The sequence below is a fragment of the Arachis stenosperma genome, chromosome 3 (assembly GCF_014773155.1).
Source record: "Arachis stenosperma cultivar V10309 chromosome 3, arast.V10309.gnm1.PFL2, whole genome shotgun sequence".
NCBI classification, from domain to species: domain Eukaryota; kingdom Viridiplantae; phylum Streptophyta; class Magnoliopsida; order Fabales; family Fabaceae; genus Arachis; species Arachis stenosperma.
This window is the reverse complement of record NC_080379.1, coordinates 78,308,008-78,323,600: the sequence shown is the minus strand read 5'-3', so window position 1 is coordinate 78,323,600 and position 15,593 is coordinate 78,308,008. Positions and strand designations below refer to the sequence as shown.

The 15,593-nt window shown below is 39.2% G+C and overlaps 1 non-coding gene across 1 annotated transcript; it reads right to left on the bottom strand.

Moving 5' to 3' along the window:
- Positions 1 to 1,902: 1,902 nt before the first annotated feature.
- On the bottom strand, positions 1,903 to 2,009 carry LOC130971739 (small nucleolar RNA R71). The gene has a single exon (XR_009082950.1). It is a non-coding gene; the product is annotated as a small nucleolar RNA R71 (small nucleolar RNA).
- Positions 2,010 to 15,593: the final 13,584 nt, after the last annotated feature.

Sequence of the window (15,593 nt, the reverse complement as noted above, 5' to 3'; positions counted from 1 at the left end):
CTCTAAGTTTTTTTCATCTTCTCTACTAGGGTTTCTATTAGGGTTTACATTCAAGTGCCATTTCCATTTTTGATCTTGGATTTTGCTAATCTCATTGTAAGTATTCTCTTGTTATTACTCTTTATAGTTACATTGTCATTACTCTTTCTTCTATTTTAAGTTGTAGTTCAATTTCACTTCTCTTTTGCAATTTCAATTTCTTGTTGATGAATTTGATGTTTGATGTTTGTTCTATGCTTTCTTTTGTTATTCTTGTTGATTGAGATCAATTGTTGCTTTTAGTTTCAAGTCTTTTCTCATTTCTCTCATGTTTAAGCTTTTTGCGCACCAAATGTTTGACAAAATGTGAAACATGGTTTTAGACTAAATTTTTGTCTCTTGGCTTGGGTCAAGTGAGCAATTGGGTTCCTAGAGTTGTAATGTTCAACATTTAGTGTCAATTCTTGGATTGTTAATTGTTCTTGTTCCCACTAACACTAAGTTGTTGCTAAGGCAATTAGCAAGCAATTTAGGATTTGTGGGTTAAGAACACTTATGCTCATTTAACTTACCTTTCGATGTGAGGGTTGATCAAGTGAGATTAATGCATCATAATTGTCATAGTTGTGGTTCCAACAACAAAAGGACCCTTAGCTCACTCCAAGCCAAGACCCCTTTTTATGCTTTCAATCTTTTATACATTGCTATGTTAATCTCTTTTATACTTTACTTGTTCATATTACATAGTCGGTTCTTTAATTTCTTTATTAGTTCAATCATTACAATTTTGCATGTTCTTTTATTGCTTTATATGTTCATCTCTTCATTTACAACCCCTTGATCACTACAACCAGAATTTGCACACTCATTGCCCTCAAGTGATTCTTTGGGAGACGACCCGAGAGTCAAATACTCTCGGTTTTAATTTGGTTTTGAGTTGTGTCACACTTTGTGAAATTCCAATTTGAACGGTGGCCGATTGTTGGGTTTGGTCTATGCTTGCAACGTTAATCCTCTTTTAGTGTGAAAATCCAAACCTATGCAATTTAGCTGCCGTCAAATTTTGGCGCCGTTGCGGGGAAAACTTCACTTTAAGTGCAATGAGTGCTATGATTTTGGTTCTGTAAATATGTGATTATTGTGAATATTTGATTTTTTGTTTGCTACTTGGCATTAATTGTAGATACTCCTTTCCTCTTTAGTTAGTCTTGGTAGTTGTAGATTGTTAAGTTAGTTCTTGTTTACTTGCCTACTTTTGTTTTACTTTTCATAATCGCATGCTTTCATTGCCTCCTTAGTTGAATGACACGGTCGCTTTCAGACCCGAGCATGGCCACTTTTGATCCAGAAATTGAAAGAACTTTAACTTGTATAAGGCAAGCTCGGCGCCGGCTAGCTTTCGTGCATAGTGAATCAGGCTCCCTTGAGGATCACTCCCATTCACTATCACCACCAATCTGTGACCATCATTCTCCAATCAACGAGGAGACTCTCTATTCATCTGTGGGGAGTACTGAATTATCTTTGAGTGACTCAGGTGGCAACGTCATGGCGGACCCACCTCAAAGGATCACTTTGAAGGAAGCCGGAGCTCCTAATCTCTTCTTGCAACCACTTTAGATTCTGTATCCGACGTTGGATTCGAATTTTGAGCTTAAGTCTGGCAAAATCAACTTGCTCCCCAAGTACAATGGATTGCCTGGGGAAGATCCTTTGAAGCACCTTAAGGATTTCCAAGTTGCATGTGCAACTGCAAGAAGACATGGAGCGGATGAAGCCACGGTGTTGGTCTTGGCTTTCCCTTTCTCTTTAGAGGGAAAGGCGAAGGAGTGGTTTTATACTCAGCCGGGTGAAGTTAGATCCAATTGGGACTTGTTACGAAAAGAATTCTTGGAAAAGTTCTACCCTCCTCAAAAAATGGACAAGCTACGAAGAAAGATCTCTTGCATTGTGCAACAAGATGGGGAGACTTTGTATGAATATTGGGAGAGATTCAAGAAGTTGCTAGAGGCTTCCCCTCACAACCGGATAGATAAGTTGTTCTGATAAGTTATTTCTGTCAAGTAATGCACCACCAAGATAAGCTTCTCCTAGATGCCGCAAGTGGAGGATCATTGACCAAAAACAATACCACAACAGAGGCATGGGAAGTTATATCAGACCTAGTAGATTCAACTCAACACTCTAGGGCAAGGAGTTCGTAACCAAAAGCTGTGAGCGAGGTTTCTCCCTCTGAAGATGCTATTTTGACTAAGACCCTCGGTGAGATGACGGTGTTGTTGCGGCAAATCACCCAAGGGAAACAAATCCCTCAAGCTTTGATAAATACTCCACCTCAACTTCCTAGGACCGAAGGACCATCAAGGATATATGGTGTTTGTGCTTATACTACTCATTACACCGATGAGTACTGATGAGCGGATAATTTATACGCTTTTTGGCATTGTTTTTAGGTAGTTTTTAGTAAGTTCAAGCTACTTTTAGGGATGTTTTCATTAGTTTTTATGTTAAATTCAAATTTCTGGACTTTACTATGAGTTTGTGTGTTTTTCTATGATTTCAGATAATTTCTAGCTGAAATTGAGGGACTTGAGCAAAACTCTGAAAAAGGCTGACAAAAGGACTGCTGATGCTGTTGGATTCTGACCTCCCTACACTCAAAATGGATTTTCTGGAGCTTGTAAATTCCAAATGGCGCGCTCTCAATGGCGTTGGAAAGTAGACATCCAGAGCTTTCCAGCAATATATAATAGTCCATACTTTATTCGGAAATTGACGACGTAACTTGGCGTTGAACGCCAAGTACATGCTGCTGTCTGGAGTTAAACGCCAGAAACACGTCATGATCCGGAGTTGAACGCCCAAAACACGTTATAACTTGGAGTTCAACTCCAAGAGAAGCCTCAGCTCGTGGATAGATCAAGCTCAGCCTAAGCATACACCAAGTGGGCCCCGGAAGTGGATTTATGCATCAATTACTTACTCATGTAAACCCTAGTAGCTAGTCTAGTATAAATAGGATAATTTACTATTGTATTAGACATCTTTTGACAGTTTAATCTCTTGACTGTTTAGTCTTTGATCATTCGGTCTTTTGATCACTCAGAGGGCTGGCCATTCGGCCATGCCTGAACCTTTCACTTATGTATTTTCAACGGTGGAGTTTCTGCACACCATAGATTAAGGGTGTGGAGCTCTGCTGTACCTCAAGTTTCAATACAATTACTATTACTTTCTATTCAATTCTCTTTTATTTTTATTCCAAGATATACGTTGCACAACACTTTGATGAATGTGATGATCCGTGACACTCATCATCATTCTCACCTATGAACGCACGTGATTGACAACCACTTCCGTTCTACTCTAGGCCGGGCGCATATCTCTTAGATTCCCCAACAGAATCTTCGTGGTATAAGCTAGATAGATGACGACATTCATGGGAATCCGGAAAGTTTAACCTTGTCTGTGGTATTCCGAGTAGGATCCTGGGAATTCGGAAAGTCTAACCTTGTCTGTGGTATTCCGAGTAGGATTCCGGTATTGAATGATTGTGACGAGCTTCAAACTCCTGAAGGCTGGGCGTGATGACAAATGCAAAAGAATCAATGGATTCTACTCCAACCTGATTGAGAACCGACAGATGATTAGCCGTGCTGTGACAGAGCATTTGGACCATTTTCACTGAGAGGATGGGATGTAGCTATCAACAAGGGTGATGTCTCCAGACGATTAGCCGTGCAGTGACAGCGCATAGGACCATTTTCCCGAGAGGATTAAAAGTAGCCATTGATGATGGTGATGCCCTACATACAGCTTGCCATGGAAGGGAGTAAGAAGGATTGGATGAAAGCAATAAGAAAGTAGAGATTCGAAAGGATTCCAGCATCTCCACACGCCTATCTGAAATTCCCACTATTAATTTACATAAGTATTTCTATCCCTTTTTATTTTCTATTTATTATTAATTATTCATAAATCCATAAACCGATTTAATCTGCCTAACTGAGATTTACAAGGTGACCATAGCTTGCTTCATACCAACAATCTCTGTGGGATCGACCCTTACTCACGTAAGGTATTACTTGGATGACCCAGTACACTTGCTGGTTAAGCTGAATGGAGTTGTGATCATAAATTCCAATAGAGCCAATTTTTAAATCTCATGCAAATACAAAGAGGATCACAATTTCGTCCACCAAGTTTTTGGCGCCGTTGCCGGGGATTGTTCGAGTATGGACAACTGACGGTTCATCTTGTTGCTCAGATTAGGTAATTTTCTTTTCAAAAATCTTTTTCAAAATTTTTCTTTCCTTTTTCGTTTTTCCTAACTTTGTCTTCGAAAAAAATAATAAAAATCCAAAAAAAATTAGAAAATCATAAAAATCAAAACTATTTTGTGTTTCTTGTTTGAGTCTTGAGTCAATTTTTAAGTTTGGTGTCAATTGCATGCTTTTAAAAATTTTTCTTGCATTTTTCGAAAATTCCATGCATTCATAATGTTCTTCATGATCTTCAAGTTGTTCTTGATAAGTCCTCTTGTTTGATCTTGATGTTTTCTTGTTTTGTGTTGTTTGTTGTTTTTCATATGCATTTTTTGTTTGTTAGAGTCCATGCATTAAAGATTCCTAAGTTTGGTGTCTTGCATATTTTTTTTTGCATCAAAAATTTTTCAAAATTATGTTCTTGATGTTCATCATGATCTTCAAAGTGTTCTTGGTGTTCATCTTGACATTCATACCATTCTTGCATGCATTCATTGTTTTGATCTAAAAATTTCATGCATTGAGTATTTTTGTTTTTTTCTCTCTCATAATTAAAAATTCAAAAATCAAAAAAATATCTTTTCCTTATTTCCCTCCAAATTTTCAAAATTTTGGGTTGACTTGGTCAAAAATTTTTAAAATTAGTTGTTTCTTACAAGTCAAGTCAAATTTCAAAAATTTAAAAATCTTATCTTTTCAAAATCTTTTTCAAAAATCATTTCTTTTCCAATTTTTCCTCTTTTTCGAAAATTTCAAAAATCTTTTCCAAAATATTTTCAAAATCTTTTTCTTATCTTTATATCATATTTTCGAAATAAGCTAACAATTAATGTGATTGGTTCAAAAATTTGAAGTTTGTTACTTTCTTGTTAAGAAAGGTTCAATCTTTAAATTCTAGAATCTTATCTTGTAGTTTCTTGTTAGTTAAGTCATTTTAAAAAAAATTAAATCTTTTTCAAAATATCTTTTTCTTAAAAATCTTACCTTTTTATCTTATCTTTTTATCTTATCTTTTTTTCAAAATTTTATCTTTTTCAAAAATTTGATTTTAAAATATATTTTCTATCTTCTTATCTTCTTCTCTTTTTAAAATTAAAATTTCAAATCTTTTTCAATCAACTAACTAACTTTTTGTTTGTTTCTTATCTTTTTCAAAACCAACTAACTACTTCTCCCTCTTCAATTTTCGAAAATACCTCTCTCTTTTTCAAAAATTCTTTTTAATTGTTTTAAATTTTAATTTTAACTATATCTTATATTTAATTTTCGAAAATACTAATCCCTTTTTCAAAATTATTTTCGAAATTCTCCCCCTCTTTTCTTATTCTATCTAATTATTTAATTACTAACACTTCTCTTCACCTCTCTCCATCTAAATATCCGAACCATTCTTCTTCACTCTTCCCCCCTTTTTCTTTTTCTACTAACATAAAGGAATCCATATACTGTGACATAGAGGATTCCTCTTTCCTTTCTTGTTTTCTTCTCTTTCATATGAGCAGGAACAGGGAAAAAGGCACTCTTGTTGAAATTGATCCTGAACCTGAAAGGACTCTGAAAAGGAAACTAAGAGAAACTAAATTACAACAATCCAGAAACAACCTTTCAGAAATTTTCGAACAAGAGAAAGAGATGGCAGCCGAAAATAATAATAATACAAGGAGAATGCTTGGTGACTTCACAAAGCCAACGTCCAAATTTGATGGAAGAAGCATCTCCATTCCTGCCATTGGAGCCAATAATTTTGAGCTTAAGCCTCAACTAGTTGCATTAATGCAACAAAACTGCAAGTTTTATGGACTTCCATCTGAAGATCCTTATCAGTTATTAACTGAGTTCTTGCAGATCTGTGAGACTGTAAAGACGAATGGAGTTGATCCTGAAGTCTACAGACTCATGCTTTTCCCTTTTGCTGTAAGAGACAGAGCTAGAATATGGTTGGATTCACAACCCAAGGATAGCCTGGACTCCTGGGATAAGCTGGTCATAGCCTTCTTGGATAAATTCTTTCCTCCTCAAAAGCTGAGCAAGCTGAAAGTGGATGTTCAAACCTTCAAACAAAAAGATGGTGAATCCCTCTATGAAGCTTGGGAAAGATACAAGCAGCTGACCAAAAGATGTCCATCTGACATGTTTTCAGAATGGACCATATTAGATATATTCTATTATGGTCTATCTGAATTTTTGAAAATGTCATTGGACCATTCTGCAGGTGGATCTATTCACCTAAAGAAAACGCATGAAGAGTGGTGCACGAAATTGCAATAACACTTTTGCAATCCCGCACAACTAACCAGCAAGTGCACTGGGTCGTCCAAGTAATACCTTGCGTGAGCAAGGGTCGATCCCACGGAGATTGTCGGCTTGAAGCAAGCTATGGTTATCTTGTAAATCTTAGTCAGGAGATCAGGAATTATCAGGATTGATTGTGAAAAGCAAAAGAACATGAAATGGTTACTTGTTTTGCAGTAATGGAGAATAGGCTGGGGTTTTGGAGATGCTCCATCTTCTGAATCTCTGCTTTTCTACTGTCTTCTTCATCAAACACGCAAGTCTCCTTCCATGGCAAGCTCGTGTAGGGTTTCACCGTTGTCAATGGCTACCTCCCATCCTCGCAGTGAAAGCTAATGCACGCACTCTGTCACAGTACTGCCAATCACCGGTTTGGTTCCCTCCCCTACCGGAATAGAATCCCTCTTTTGCGTCTGTCACTAACGCCCAGTAGGTTACAGGTTTGAAGCACGTCACAGTCATTCAGTCATTGAATCCTACTCAGAATACCACAGACAAGGTTTAGACCTTCTGGATTCTCTTGAATGCTGCCATCAGGTCCTGCCTATACCACGAAGATTCCGATTAAAGAATCCAAGAGATAACTACTTAATCTAAGGTAGAATGGAGGTGGTTGTCAATCACACGTTCATGGTTGAGAATGATGATGATTGTCACGGATCATCATATTCATCCGGATTAAGAACAAGTATTATCTTGGAATGGAAGCAAGCATGATTGAATAAGAAACAGTAGTAATTGCATTAATCCATCAAGACACAGCAGAGCTCCTCACCCCCAACCATGGGGTTTAGGGACTCATACTGTGGAAGTAAACGTGTAAGAAATGTTATGAGGTCATAAGGTACGAATACAATGTCAAAAGATCCTATAAATAGTAAACTAGTATCCTAAGGTTTACAGAAATGAGTAAATGACAGAAAAATCCACTTCCGGGCCCACTTGGTGTGTGCTTGGGCTGAGCAATGAAGGAATTTCGTGTAGAGACCTTTTCTGGAGTTAAACGCCAGCTTTCATGCCAGTTTGGGCGTTTAACTCCAAATTTTATGCCAGTTCCGGCGTTTAACGCTGGAATTTCTGTAGGTGACTTTGAGCGCCGGTTTGGGCCATCAAATCTTGGGCAAAGTATGGACTATTATATATTGCTGGAAAGCCCAGGATGTCTACTTTCCAATACCGTTGAGAGCGCGCCAATTGGGCTTCTGTAGCTCCAGAAAATCAACTTCGAGTGCAGGGAGGTCAGAATCCAACAGCATCTGCAGTCCTTTTCAGTCTCCGGATCAGATTTTTGCTCAGGACCCTCAATTTTAGTCAGAAAATACCTGAAATCACAGAAAAACACACAAACTCATAGTAAAGTCCAGAAAAATGAATTTTAATTAAAAACTAATAAAAATATACTAAAAACTAACTAAAAGATACCAAAAACATACTAAAAACAATGCCAAAAAGTATACAAATTATCCGCTCATCAAAGAGGCTCAAGAACTCATTGATATGGTTGTAAACAACCAATTCATGTACACTTCTGAGAGGAATTCCGTGAATAATAGGATACCTCATAAGAAAAGAGTTCCTGAAATTGATACTCTGAATGCCATATTGGCTCAGAACAAAGTGTTGACTCAACAGGTCAACATGATCTCTCAAAATCTGAATGGATGGCAACATGCATCCAACAGTACTAAAGAGGCAGCTTCTGAAGAAGCTTATGATCCTGAGAACCCTGCCATGGCAGAGGTTAATTATATGGGTGAACCTTATGGAAACACCTATAACTCATCATGGAGAAATCATCCAAATTTCTCATGGAAGGATCAACAAAAGCCTCAACAAGGCTTTAACAATGGTGGATGCAACAGGCTGAGCAATGGCAAGCCTTTTCCATCATCTTCTCAGCAACAGATAGAGAATTCTAAACAAAACACCTCTAATTTAGCCAATCTAGTCTCTGATCTGTCAAAGGCCACTTTCAGTTTCATGAGTGAAACAAGATCCTCCATCAGAAATCTGGAGGCACAAGTAGGCCAGCTGAGTAAGAAAGTCATTGAAACTCCTCCCAGTATTCTCCCAAGCAATACAGAAGAGAATCCAAAAGGAGAGTGCAAGGCCATTGATATAATCAATATGGCCGAATGCACAAGGGAGGAGAAGGACGAAAATCCTAGTGAGGAAGACCTCCTGGGACGTCCCTCAAGCAAGAAGGAGTTTCCTATTAAGGGCCCAAAGGAATCTGAGGCTCATATAGAGACCATAGAGATTCCATTAAATCTCCTTCTGCCATTCATGAGCTCTGAAGACTATTCTTCCTCTGAAGAGGATGAAGATGTGACTGGAGAGCAAGTTGCTCAATATTTAGGAGCTATCATGAAGTTGAATGCCAAGTTGTTTGGTAATGAGACTTGGGAAAGTGAACCTCCCTTGCTCATTAGTGAACTGGATACCTAGATTCAACAAATTTTACCTCAAAAGAAACAAGATCCTGGCAAGTTTTTGATACCTTGTACCATAGGCACCATGACCTTTGCAAAAGCTCTGTGTGATCTAGGGTCAGGTATAAATCTTATGCCACTCTCTGTAATGGAGAAGCTGGGGATCATTGAGGTACAACCTGCCTTGTTCTCATTACAATTGGCAGAGAAGTCATTGAGACAAGCTTATGGAATAGTGGAGGACGTGTTAGTAAAGGTTGAAGGCCTTTACATCCCTGCTGATTTCATAATCTTAGACACTAGGAAGGAAGAGGATGAATGCATCATCCTTGGAAGACCTTTCCTATCCACAGCAGGAGCTGTGATAGATGTCAACAGAGGAGAATTAGTCCTTCAATTGAATGGGGACTACCTTCTATTTAAGGCACATGGCCATCCCTCTGTGACAAAAGAGAGTAAGCATGAAGAGCTTCTCTCAGTTCAGAGTCAAGAAGAGCCCCCACAGTCAGACTCTAAGTTTGGTGTTGGGAGGCCACAACCAAACTCTAAGTTTGGTGTTAAGACCCCATATCCAAACTCTAAGTTTGGTGTTAGGACTATACAACATTGACCTGATCACCTTGTGGCTCCATGAGAGCCACTGTCAAGCTATTGACATTAAAGAAGCTCTTGTTGGGAGACAACCCAATTTTATTTATCTAATTTTTATTTTATTTTATTTTATTGTTATTTTGTGTTTTATTAGGTACATGATCATGTGGAGTCACAAAAAAAAAATATAAAAATTAAAAACAGAATCAAAAATAGCAGAAGAAAAATCACACCCTGGAGGAAGCACAGGCTGGCGTTCAACGCCAGTAAGGAGCATCTGGCTGGCATTCAACGCCAGAACAGAGCATGAAACTGGCGCTGAACGCCAGAAACAAGCAACATTCTGGCGCTGAACGCCAGGAATGTGCCTAGAAGAAAAGCTGGCGCTGAACGCCAGTAACAAGCATGAAACTGGCGTTCAACGCCAGAAACATGTTACATGTGGGCGTTGAACGCCCAGAACATGCACCACTCGGCGTTTAAACGCCAGAATGGTGTGCAAAGGCATTTTACATGCCTATTTGGTGCAGGGATGGAATTCCTTGACACCCCAGGAACTGTGGACCCCACAGGATCACCTCAGGATCTGTGGACCCCACAGGATCCCCACCTAACATATTCCCACCTTACCTCCTAATCCTAGTTTTACTCTTCCCCATATCACACTTCCCAAAAACCCTTCACCAATCACCTCAATCTCTCTTCCCAATCACCTATTCACCACTCACATCCATCCACTCTTCCCCATAAACCCCACCTACCTTCAAATTCAAAAACATTTTCCCACCCAATCCCACCCTAAATGGCCGAACTTAACCTCTCCCCTCTCCCTATATATACCCTTCCATTCTACTTCATTTTCACACAACACTACCCCATCTACTATACCATTGGCCGAATCCATCTCCCCTCACTCTCCTCCATTTTCTTCTTCTTCTTCTTCTTCTCCTCTTCTTTCTTCTCTTGCTCGAGGGCGAGCAATATTTTAAGTTTGGTGTGGTAAAAGAATAAGCTTTTTGTTTTTCCATTACCATCAATGGCACCTAAGGCCGGAGAATCCTCTAGAAAAGGAAAAGGGAAGACAAGCTTCCACCTCCGAGTCATGGGAGATGGAAAGATTCATCTCCAAGAGCCATCAAGACCACTTCTATGATGTTGTGGCAAAGAAGAAGGTGATCCCTGAGGTCCCTTTCAAGCTCAAGAAAAATGAGTATCCGGAGATCCGACATGAAATCCGAAGAAGAGGTTGGGAAGTCCTAACAAACCCCATGCAACAAGTCAGAATCTTAATGGTTCAAGAGTTCTATGCCAATGCATGGATCACTAGGAACCATGATCAAAGTATGAACCCAAGTCCAAAGAATTATCTCACAATGGTTTGGGGAAAATACTTAGATTTTAGTCCGGAGAATGTGAGACTGCCATTCCACTTGCCCATGATGCAAGGAGATGAACGCCCCTACACTAGAAGGGTCAACTTTAATCAAAGGTTGGACCAAGTCCTTATGGACATATGTGTGAAAAGAGCTCAATGGAAGAGAGACTCCAAAGGCAAGCCAGTCCAACTAAGAAGACTGGACCTCAAGCCTGTAGCTAGAGGATGGTTGGAGTTCATTCAACGCTCCATCATTCCCACTAGCAACCGATCTGAAGTTACTGTGGATTGGGCCATCATGATTCATAGCATCATGATTGGAGAGGAAGTAAAAGTTCATGAAGTCATCTCCAATGAATTCTACAAAATAGCCGACAAGCCTTCCACCATGGCACGGCTAGCTTTTCCTCACCTTATTTGCCATCTATGTTACTCAGCTGGAGTTATCATTGACGGAGACATCTCCATTGAAGAGGATAAGCCCATCTCCAAGAAGAGGATGGAGCAAGCAAGAGAGACCCTTCACGGTTCTCAAGAGATGCATGAGGAAGCTCATCATCAAGAAATCCCTGAGATGCCTCAAGGGATGCACTTTCCTCCCAACAACTATTGGGAACAACTCAATACCTCCTTAGAAGATTTGAACCACAATGTTGAACAATTAAGGGTGGAACATCATGAGCACTCCATCATTCTCCATGAAATAAGAGAAGATCAAAGAGCAATGAGGGAGGAGCAACAAAGGCAAGGAAGGGACATAGAAGAGATTAAGGACATTGTTGGTCCTTCAAGAAGAAGACGCCACTAAGGTGGATTCATTCCTTGTTCTTATTTCTTTCTGTTTTTCGATTTCTATGTTGTGTTTATCTATGTTTTGTGTCTCTACTTCATGATCATTAGTATGTAGTAACTATGTCTTAAAGCTATGAATAAATTCCATTAATCCTTCACCTCTCTTAAAAGAAAAATGCTTTAATTCAAAAGAACAAGAAGTACATGAATTTCGAATTTATCCTTGAATTTAATTTAATTATATTGATGTGGTGACAATACTTTTTATTTTCTGAATGAATGCTTGAACAGTGCATATTTTTGATCTTGTTGTTTATGAATGTTAAAATTGTTGGCTCTTGAAAGAATGATGAACAAAGAGAAATGTTATTGATGATCTGAAAAATCATGAAATTGATTCTTAAAGCAAGAAAAAGCAGTGAAAAGTAAAAAGCTTGCGAAAAAAAAATGGCGAAAAAAATAGAAAGAAAAAGAAAAAGCAAGCAGAAAAAGCCAATAGCCCTTAAAACCAAAAGGCAAGGGTAAAAAGGATCCAAGGCTTTGAGCATCAATGGATAGGAGGGCCCAAGGAAATAAAATCCAGGCCTAAGCGGCTAAAGCAAGCTGTCCCTAACCATGTGCTTGTATCATGAAGGTCCAAGTGAAAAGCTTGGGACTGAGTGGTTAAAGTCGTGATCCAAAGCAGAAAGAGTGTGCTTAAGAACTCTGGACACCACTAACTGGGGACTCTAGCAAAGCTGAGTCACAATCTGAAAAGGTTCACCCAGTTATGTGTCTGTGGCATTTATATATCCAGTGGTAATACTAGAAAACAAGGTGCTTAGGGCCACAGCCAAGACTCATAAGTAGCTGTGTTCAAGAACCAACATGCTTAACTAGGAAATTCAATAACACTATCCAAAATTCTAAGTTCCTAAAGAAGCCAATCATTCTAAACTTCAAAGGAAAAAGTGAGATGCCAAAACTGTTCAGAAGCAAAAAGCTACAGGTCCCGCTCATCTAATTATAATTAATATTCATTGATATTTTGGAATTTATAGTATATTCTCTTCTTTTTATCCTATTTGATTTTCAGTTGCTTGGGGACAAGCAATAATTTAAGTTTGGTGTTGTGATGAGCGGATAATTTATACGCTTTTTGGCATTGTTTTTAGGTAGTTTTTAGTAAGTTCAAGCTACTTTTAGGGATGTTTTCATTAGTTTTTATGTTAAATTCACATTTCTGGACTTTACTATGAGTTTGTGTGTTTTTCTGTGATTTTAGGTAATTTCTGGCTGAAATTGAGGGACTTGAGCAAAACTCTGAAAAAGGCTGACAAAAGGACTGCTGATGCTATTGGATTCTGACCTCCCTGCACTAAAAATTGATTTTCTGGAGCTACAGAACTCCACATGGCGCGCTCTCAACGGCGTTGGAAAGTAAACATCCAGAGCTTTCCAGCAATATATAATAGTCCATACTTTATTCGGAAATTGATGACGTAACTTGGCGTTGAACGCCAAGTACATGCTGCTGTCTGGAGTTAAACGCCAGAAATACGTCATGATCCGGAGTTGAACGCCCAAAACACGTTATAACTTGGAGTTCAACTCCAAGAGAAGCCTCAGCTCGTGGATAGATCAAGCTCAGCCCAAGCATACACCATGTGGGCCCCGGAAGTGGATTTATGCATCAATTACTTACTCATGTAAACCCTAGTAGCTAGTCTAGTATAAATAGGATAATTTACTATTGTATTAGACATCTTTTGACAGTTTAATCTCTTGACTGTTTAGTCTTTGATCATTTGGACTTTTGATCACTTAGAGGGCTGGCCATCCGGCCATGCCTGAACCTTTCACTTATGTATTTTCAACGGTGGAGTTTCTGCACACCATAGATTAAGGGTGTGGAGCTCTGCTGTACCTCAAGTTTCAATACAATTACTATTACTTTCTATTCAATTCTCTTTTATTCTTATTCCAAGATATACGTTGCACAACACTTTGATGAATGTGATGATCCGTGACACTCATCATCATTCTCACCTGCGAACGCACGTGATTGACAACCACTTCCGTTCTACTCTAGGCCGGGCGCATATCTCTTAGATTCCCCAACAGAATCTTCGTGGTATAAGCTAGATAGATGGCGGCATTCATGGGGATCCGGAAAGTCTAACCTTATCTGTGGTATTCCGAGTAGGATTCCGGTATTGAATGACTATGACGAGCTTCAAACTCCTGAAGGCTGGGCGTGATGACAAACGCAAAAGAATCAATGGATTCTACTCCAACCTGATTGAGAATCGACAGATGATTAGCCGTGCTGTGACAGAGCATTTGGACCATTTTCACTGAGAGGATGGGATGTAGCTATCAACAAGGGTGATGCCTCCAGACGATTAGCCGTGCAGTGACAGCGCATAGGACCATTTTTCCGAGAGGATTAAAAGTAGCCATTAATGATGGTGATGCCCTACATACAGCTTGCCATGGAAGGGAGTAAGAAGGATTGGATGAAAGCAATAAGAAAGTAGAGATTCGAAAGGATTCCAGCATCTCCACACGCCTATCTGAAATTCCCACTATTGATTTACATAAGTATTTCTATCCCTTTTTATTTTCTATTTATTATTAATTATTCGGAAATCCATAAACCGATTTAATCTGCCTAACTGAGATTTACAAGGTGACCATAGCTTGCTTCATACCAACAATCTCTGTGGGATCGACCCTTACTCACGTAAGGTATTACTTGGATGACCCAGTACACTTGCTGGTTAAGCTGAATGGAGTTGTGATCATAAATTCCAATAGAGCCAATTTTTAAATCTCATGCAAATACAAAGAGGATCACAATTTCGACCACCAAGTACCCTCAAATCCAAGAGGACACGACATTGGCAGTTACTAACCCCTACCCACAAAGACCCAACTACAACCAAGGATCCTACCCACATGGAGGTAATCAAAGCGAAGGGTGGAGAGATAACTCAAACCAAAGGTGGAACCAAGCTCCCCAAGCTCAACCTAACCAAAATTCTCAAGTTTACTATCATCAACACCCACAAGGTCAACCACAATACCAACAACCATATCCACAACCATCATCTCAAGTGAAGTACCAACATCCAAATAGTAAATCCAATCTTTCTCAAGTTAACCAAGCCCTTCCCTCCAATCAATTCCACATGAATGACACAATACACACCTTCATGCAAGAACAAAGAGAGTTTCATAAGAAACAAGATGCGTACATGGCTATAATAGCCGAAGCCCTTACCCGTTTGACTCTCCCTCCTCAAACCACACAAAGCACCCAACAAGCTTCAACCTCAAGTAGTTTGCCCTCCCAACCTCAACCCAATCCTAAAGGAAGCATAAATGCCATTACTCTTAGAAGTGGTACTAATTTGGATAAGAATGTGGCTATACCTTCAAAGTTGAGTGAGGAGACAAACCATGAGGAGGTAGAAGATGAAGTGGAGGTGATGAGGAGTGAAGATGAAAATGTTGACAAAAGTGAGGAAGAACCACCAAAGGTCAAGGAGCACAAGAGAAAGACCTTTCTTGGAGAACCTTTGCCCATTCCATTTCAAACCTTAGCCAAGAAAGCAAAGAAGCAAGGAGATCTTGACCCCACTGTGGTGGAAGTTTTTGAGAAAGTTGAAGTTACCGTCCCTCTCTTTCACCATTCAACAAGTGCCAAAATATGCCAAGTTCCTCAAGGATATTTGCACTTACAAAGACAAGCTTGGAAACCTCAACAAAAAGCCGGTAGATGATTCTATCTCCTCTTTACTTCCTGAAAAATGCAATGATCCCGACCTATGTTTGGTTACTTGTTTGATTGGTGGGACTAAGTTCACGGACTATATGTGTGAT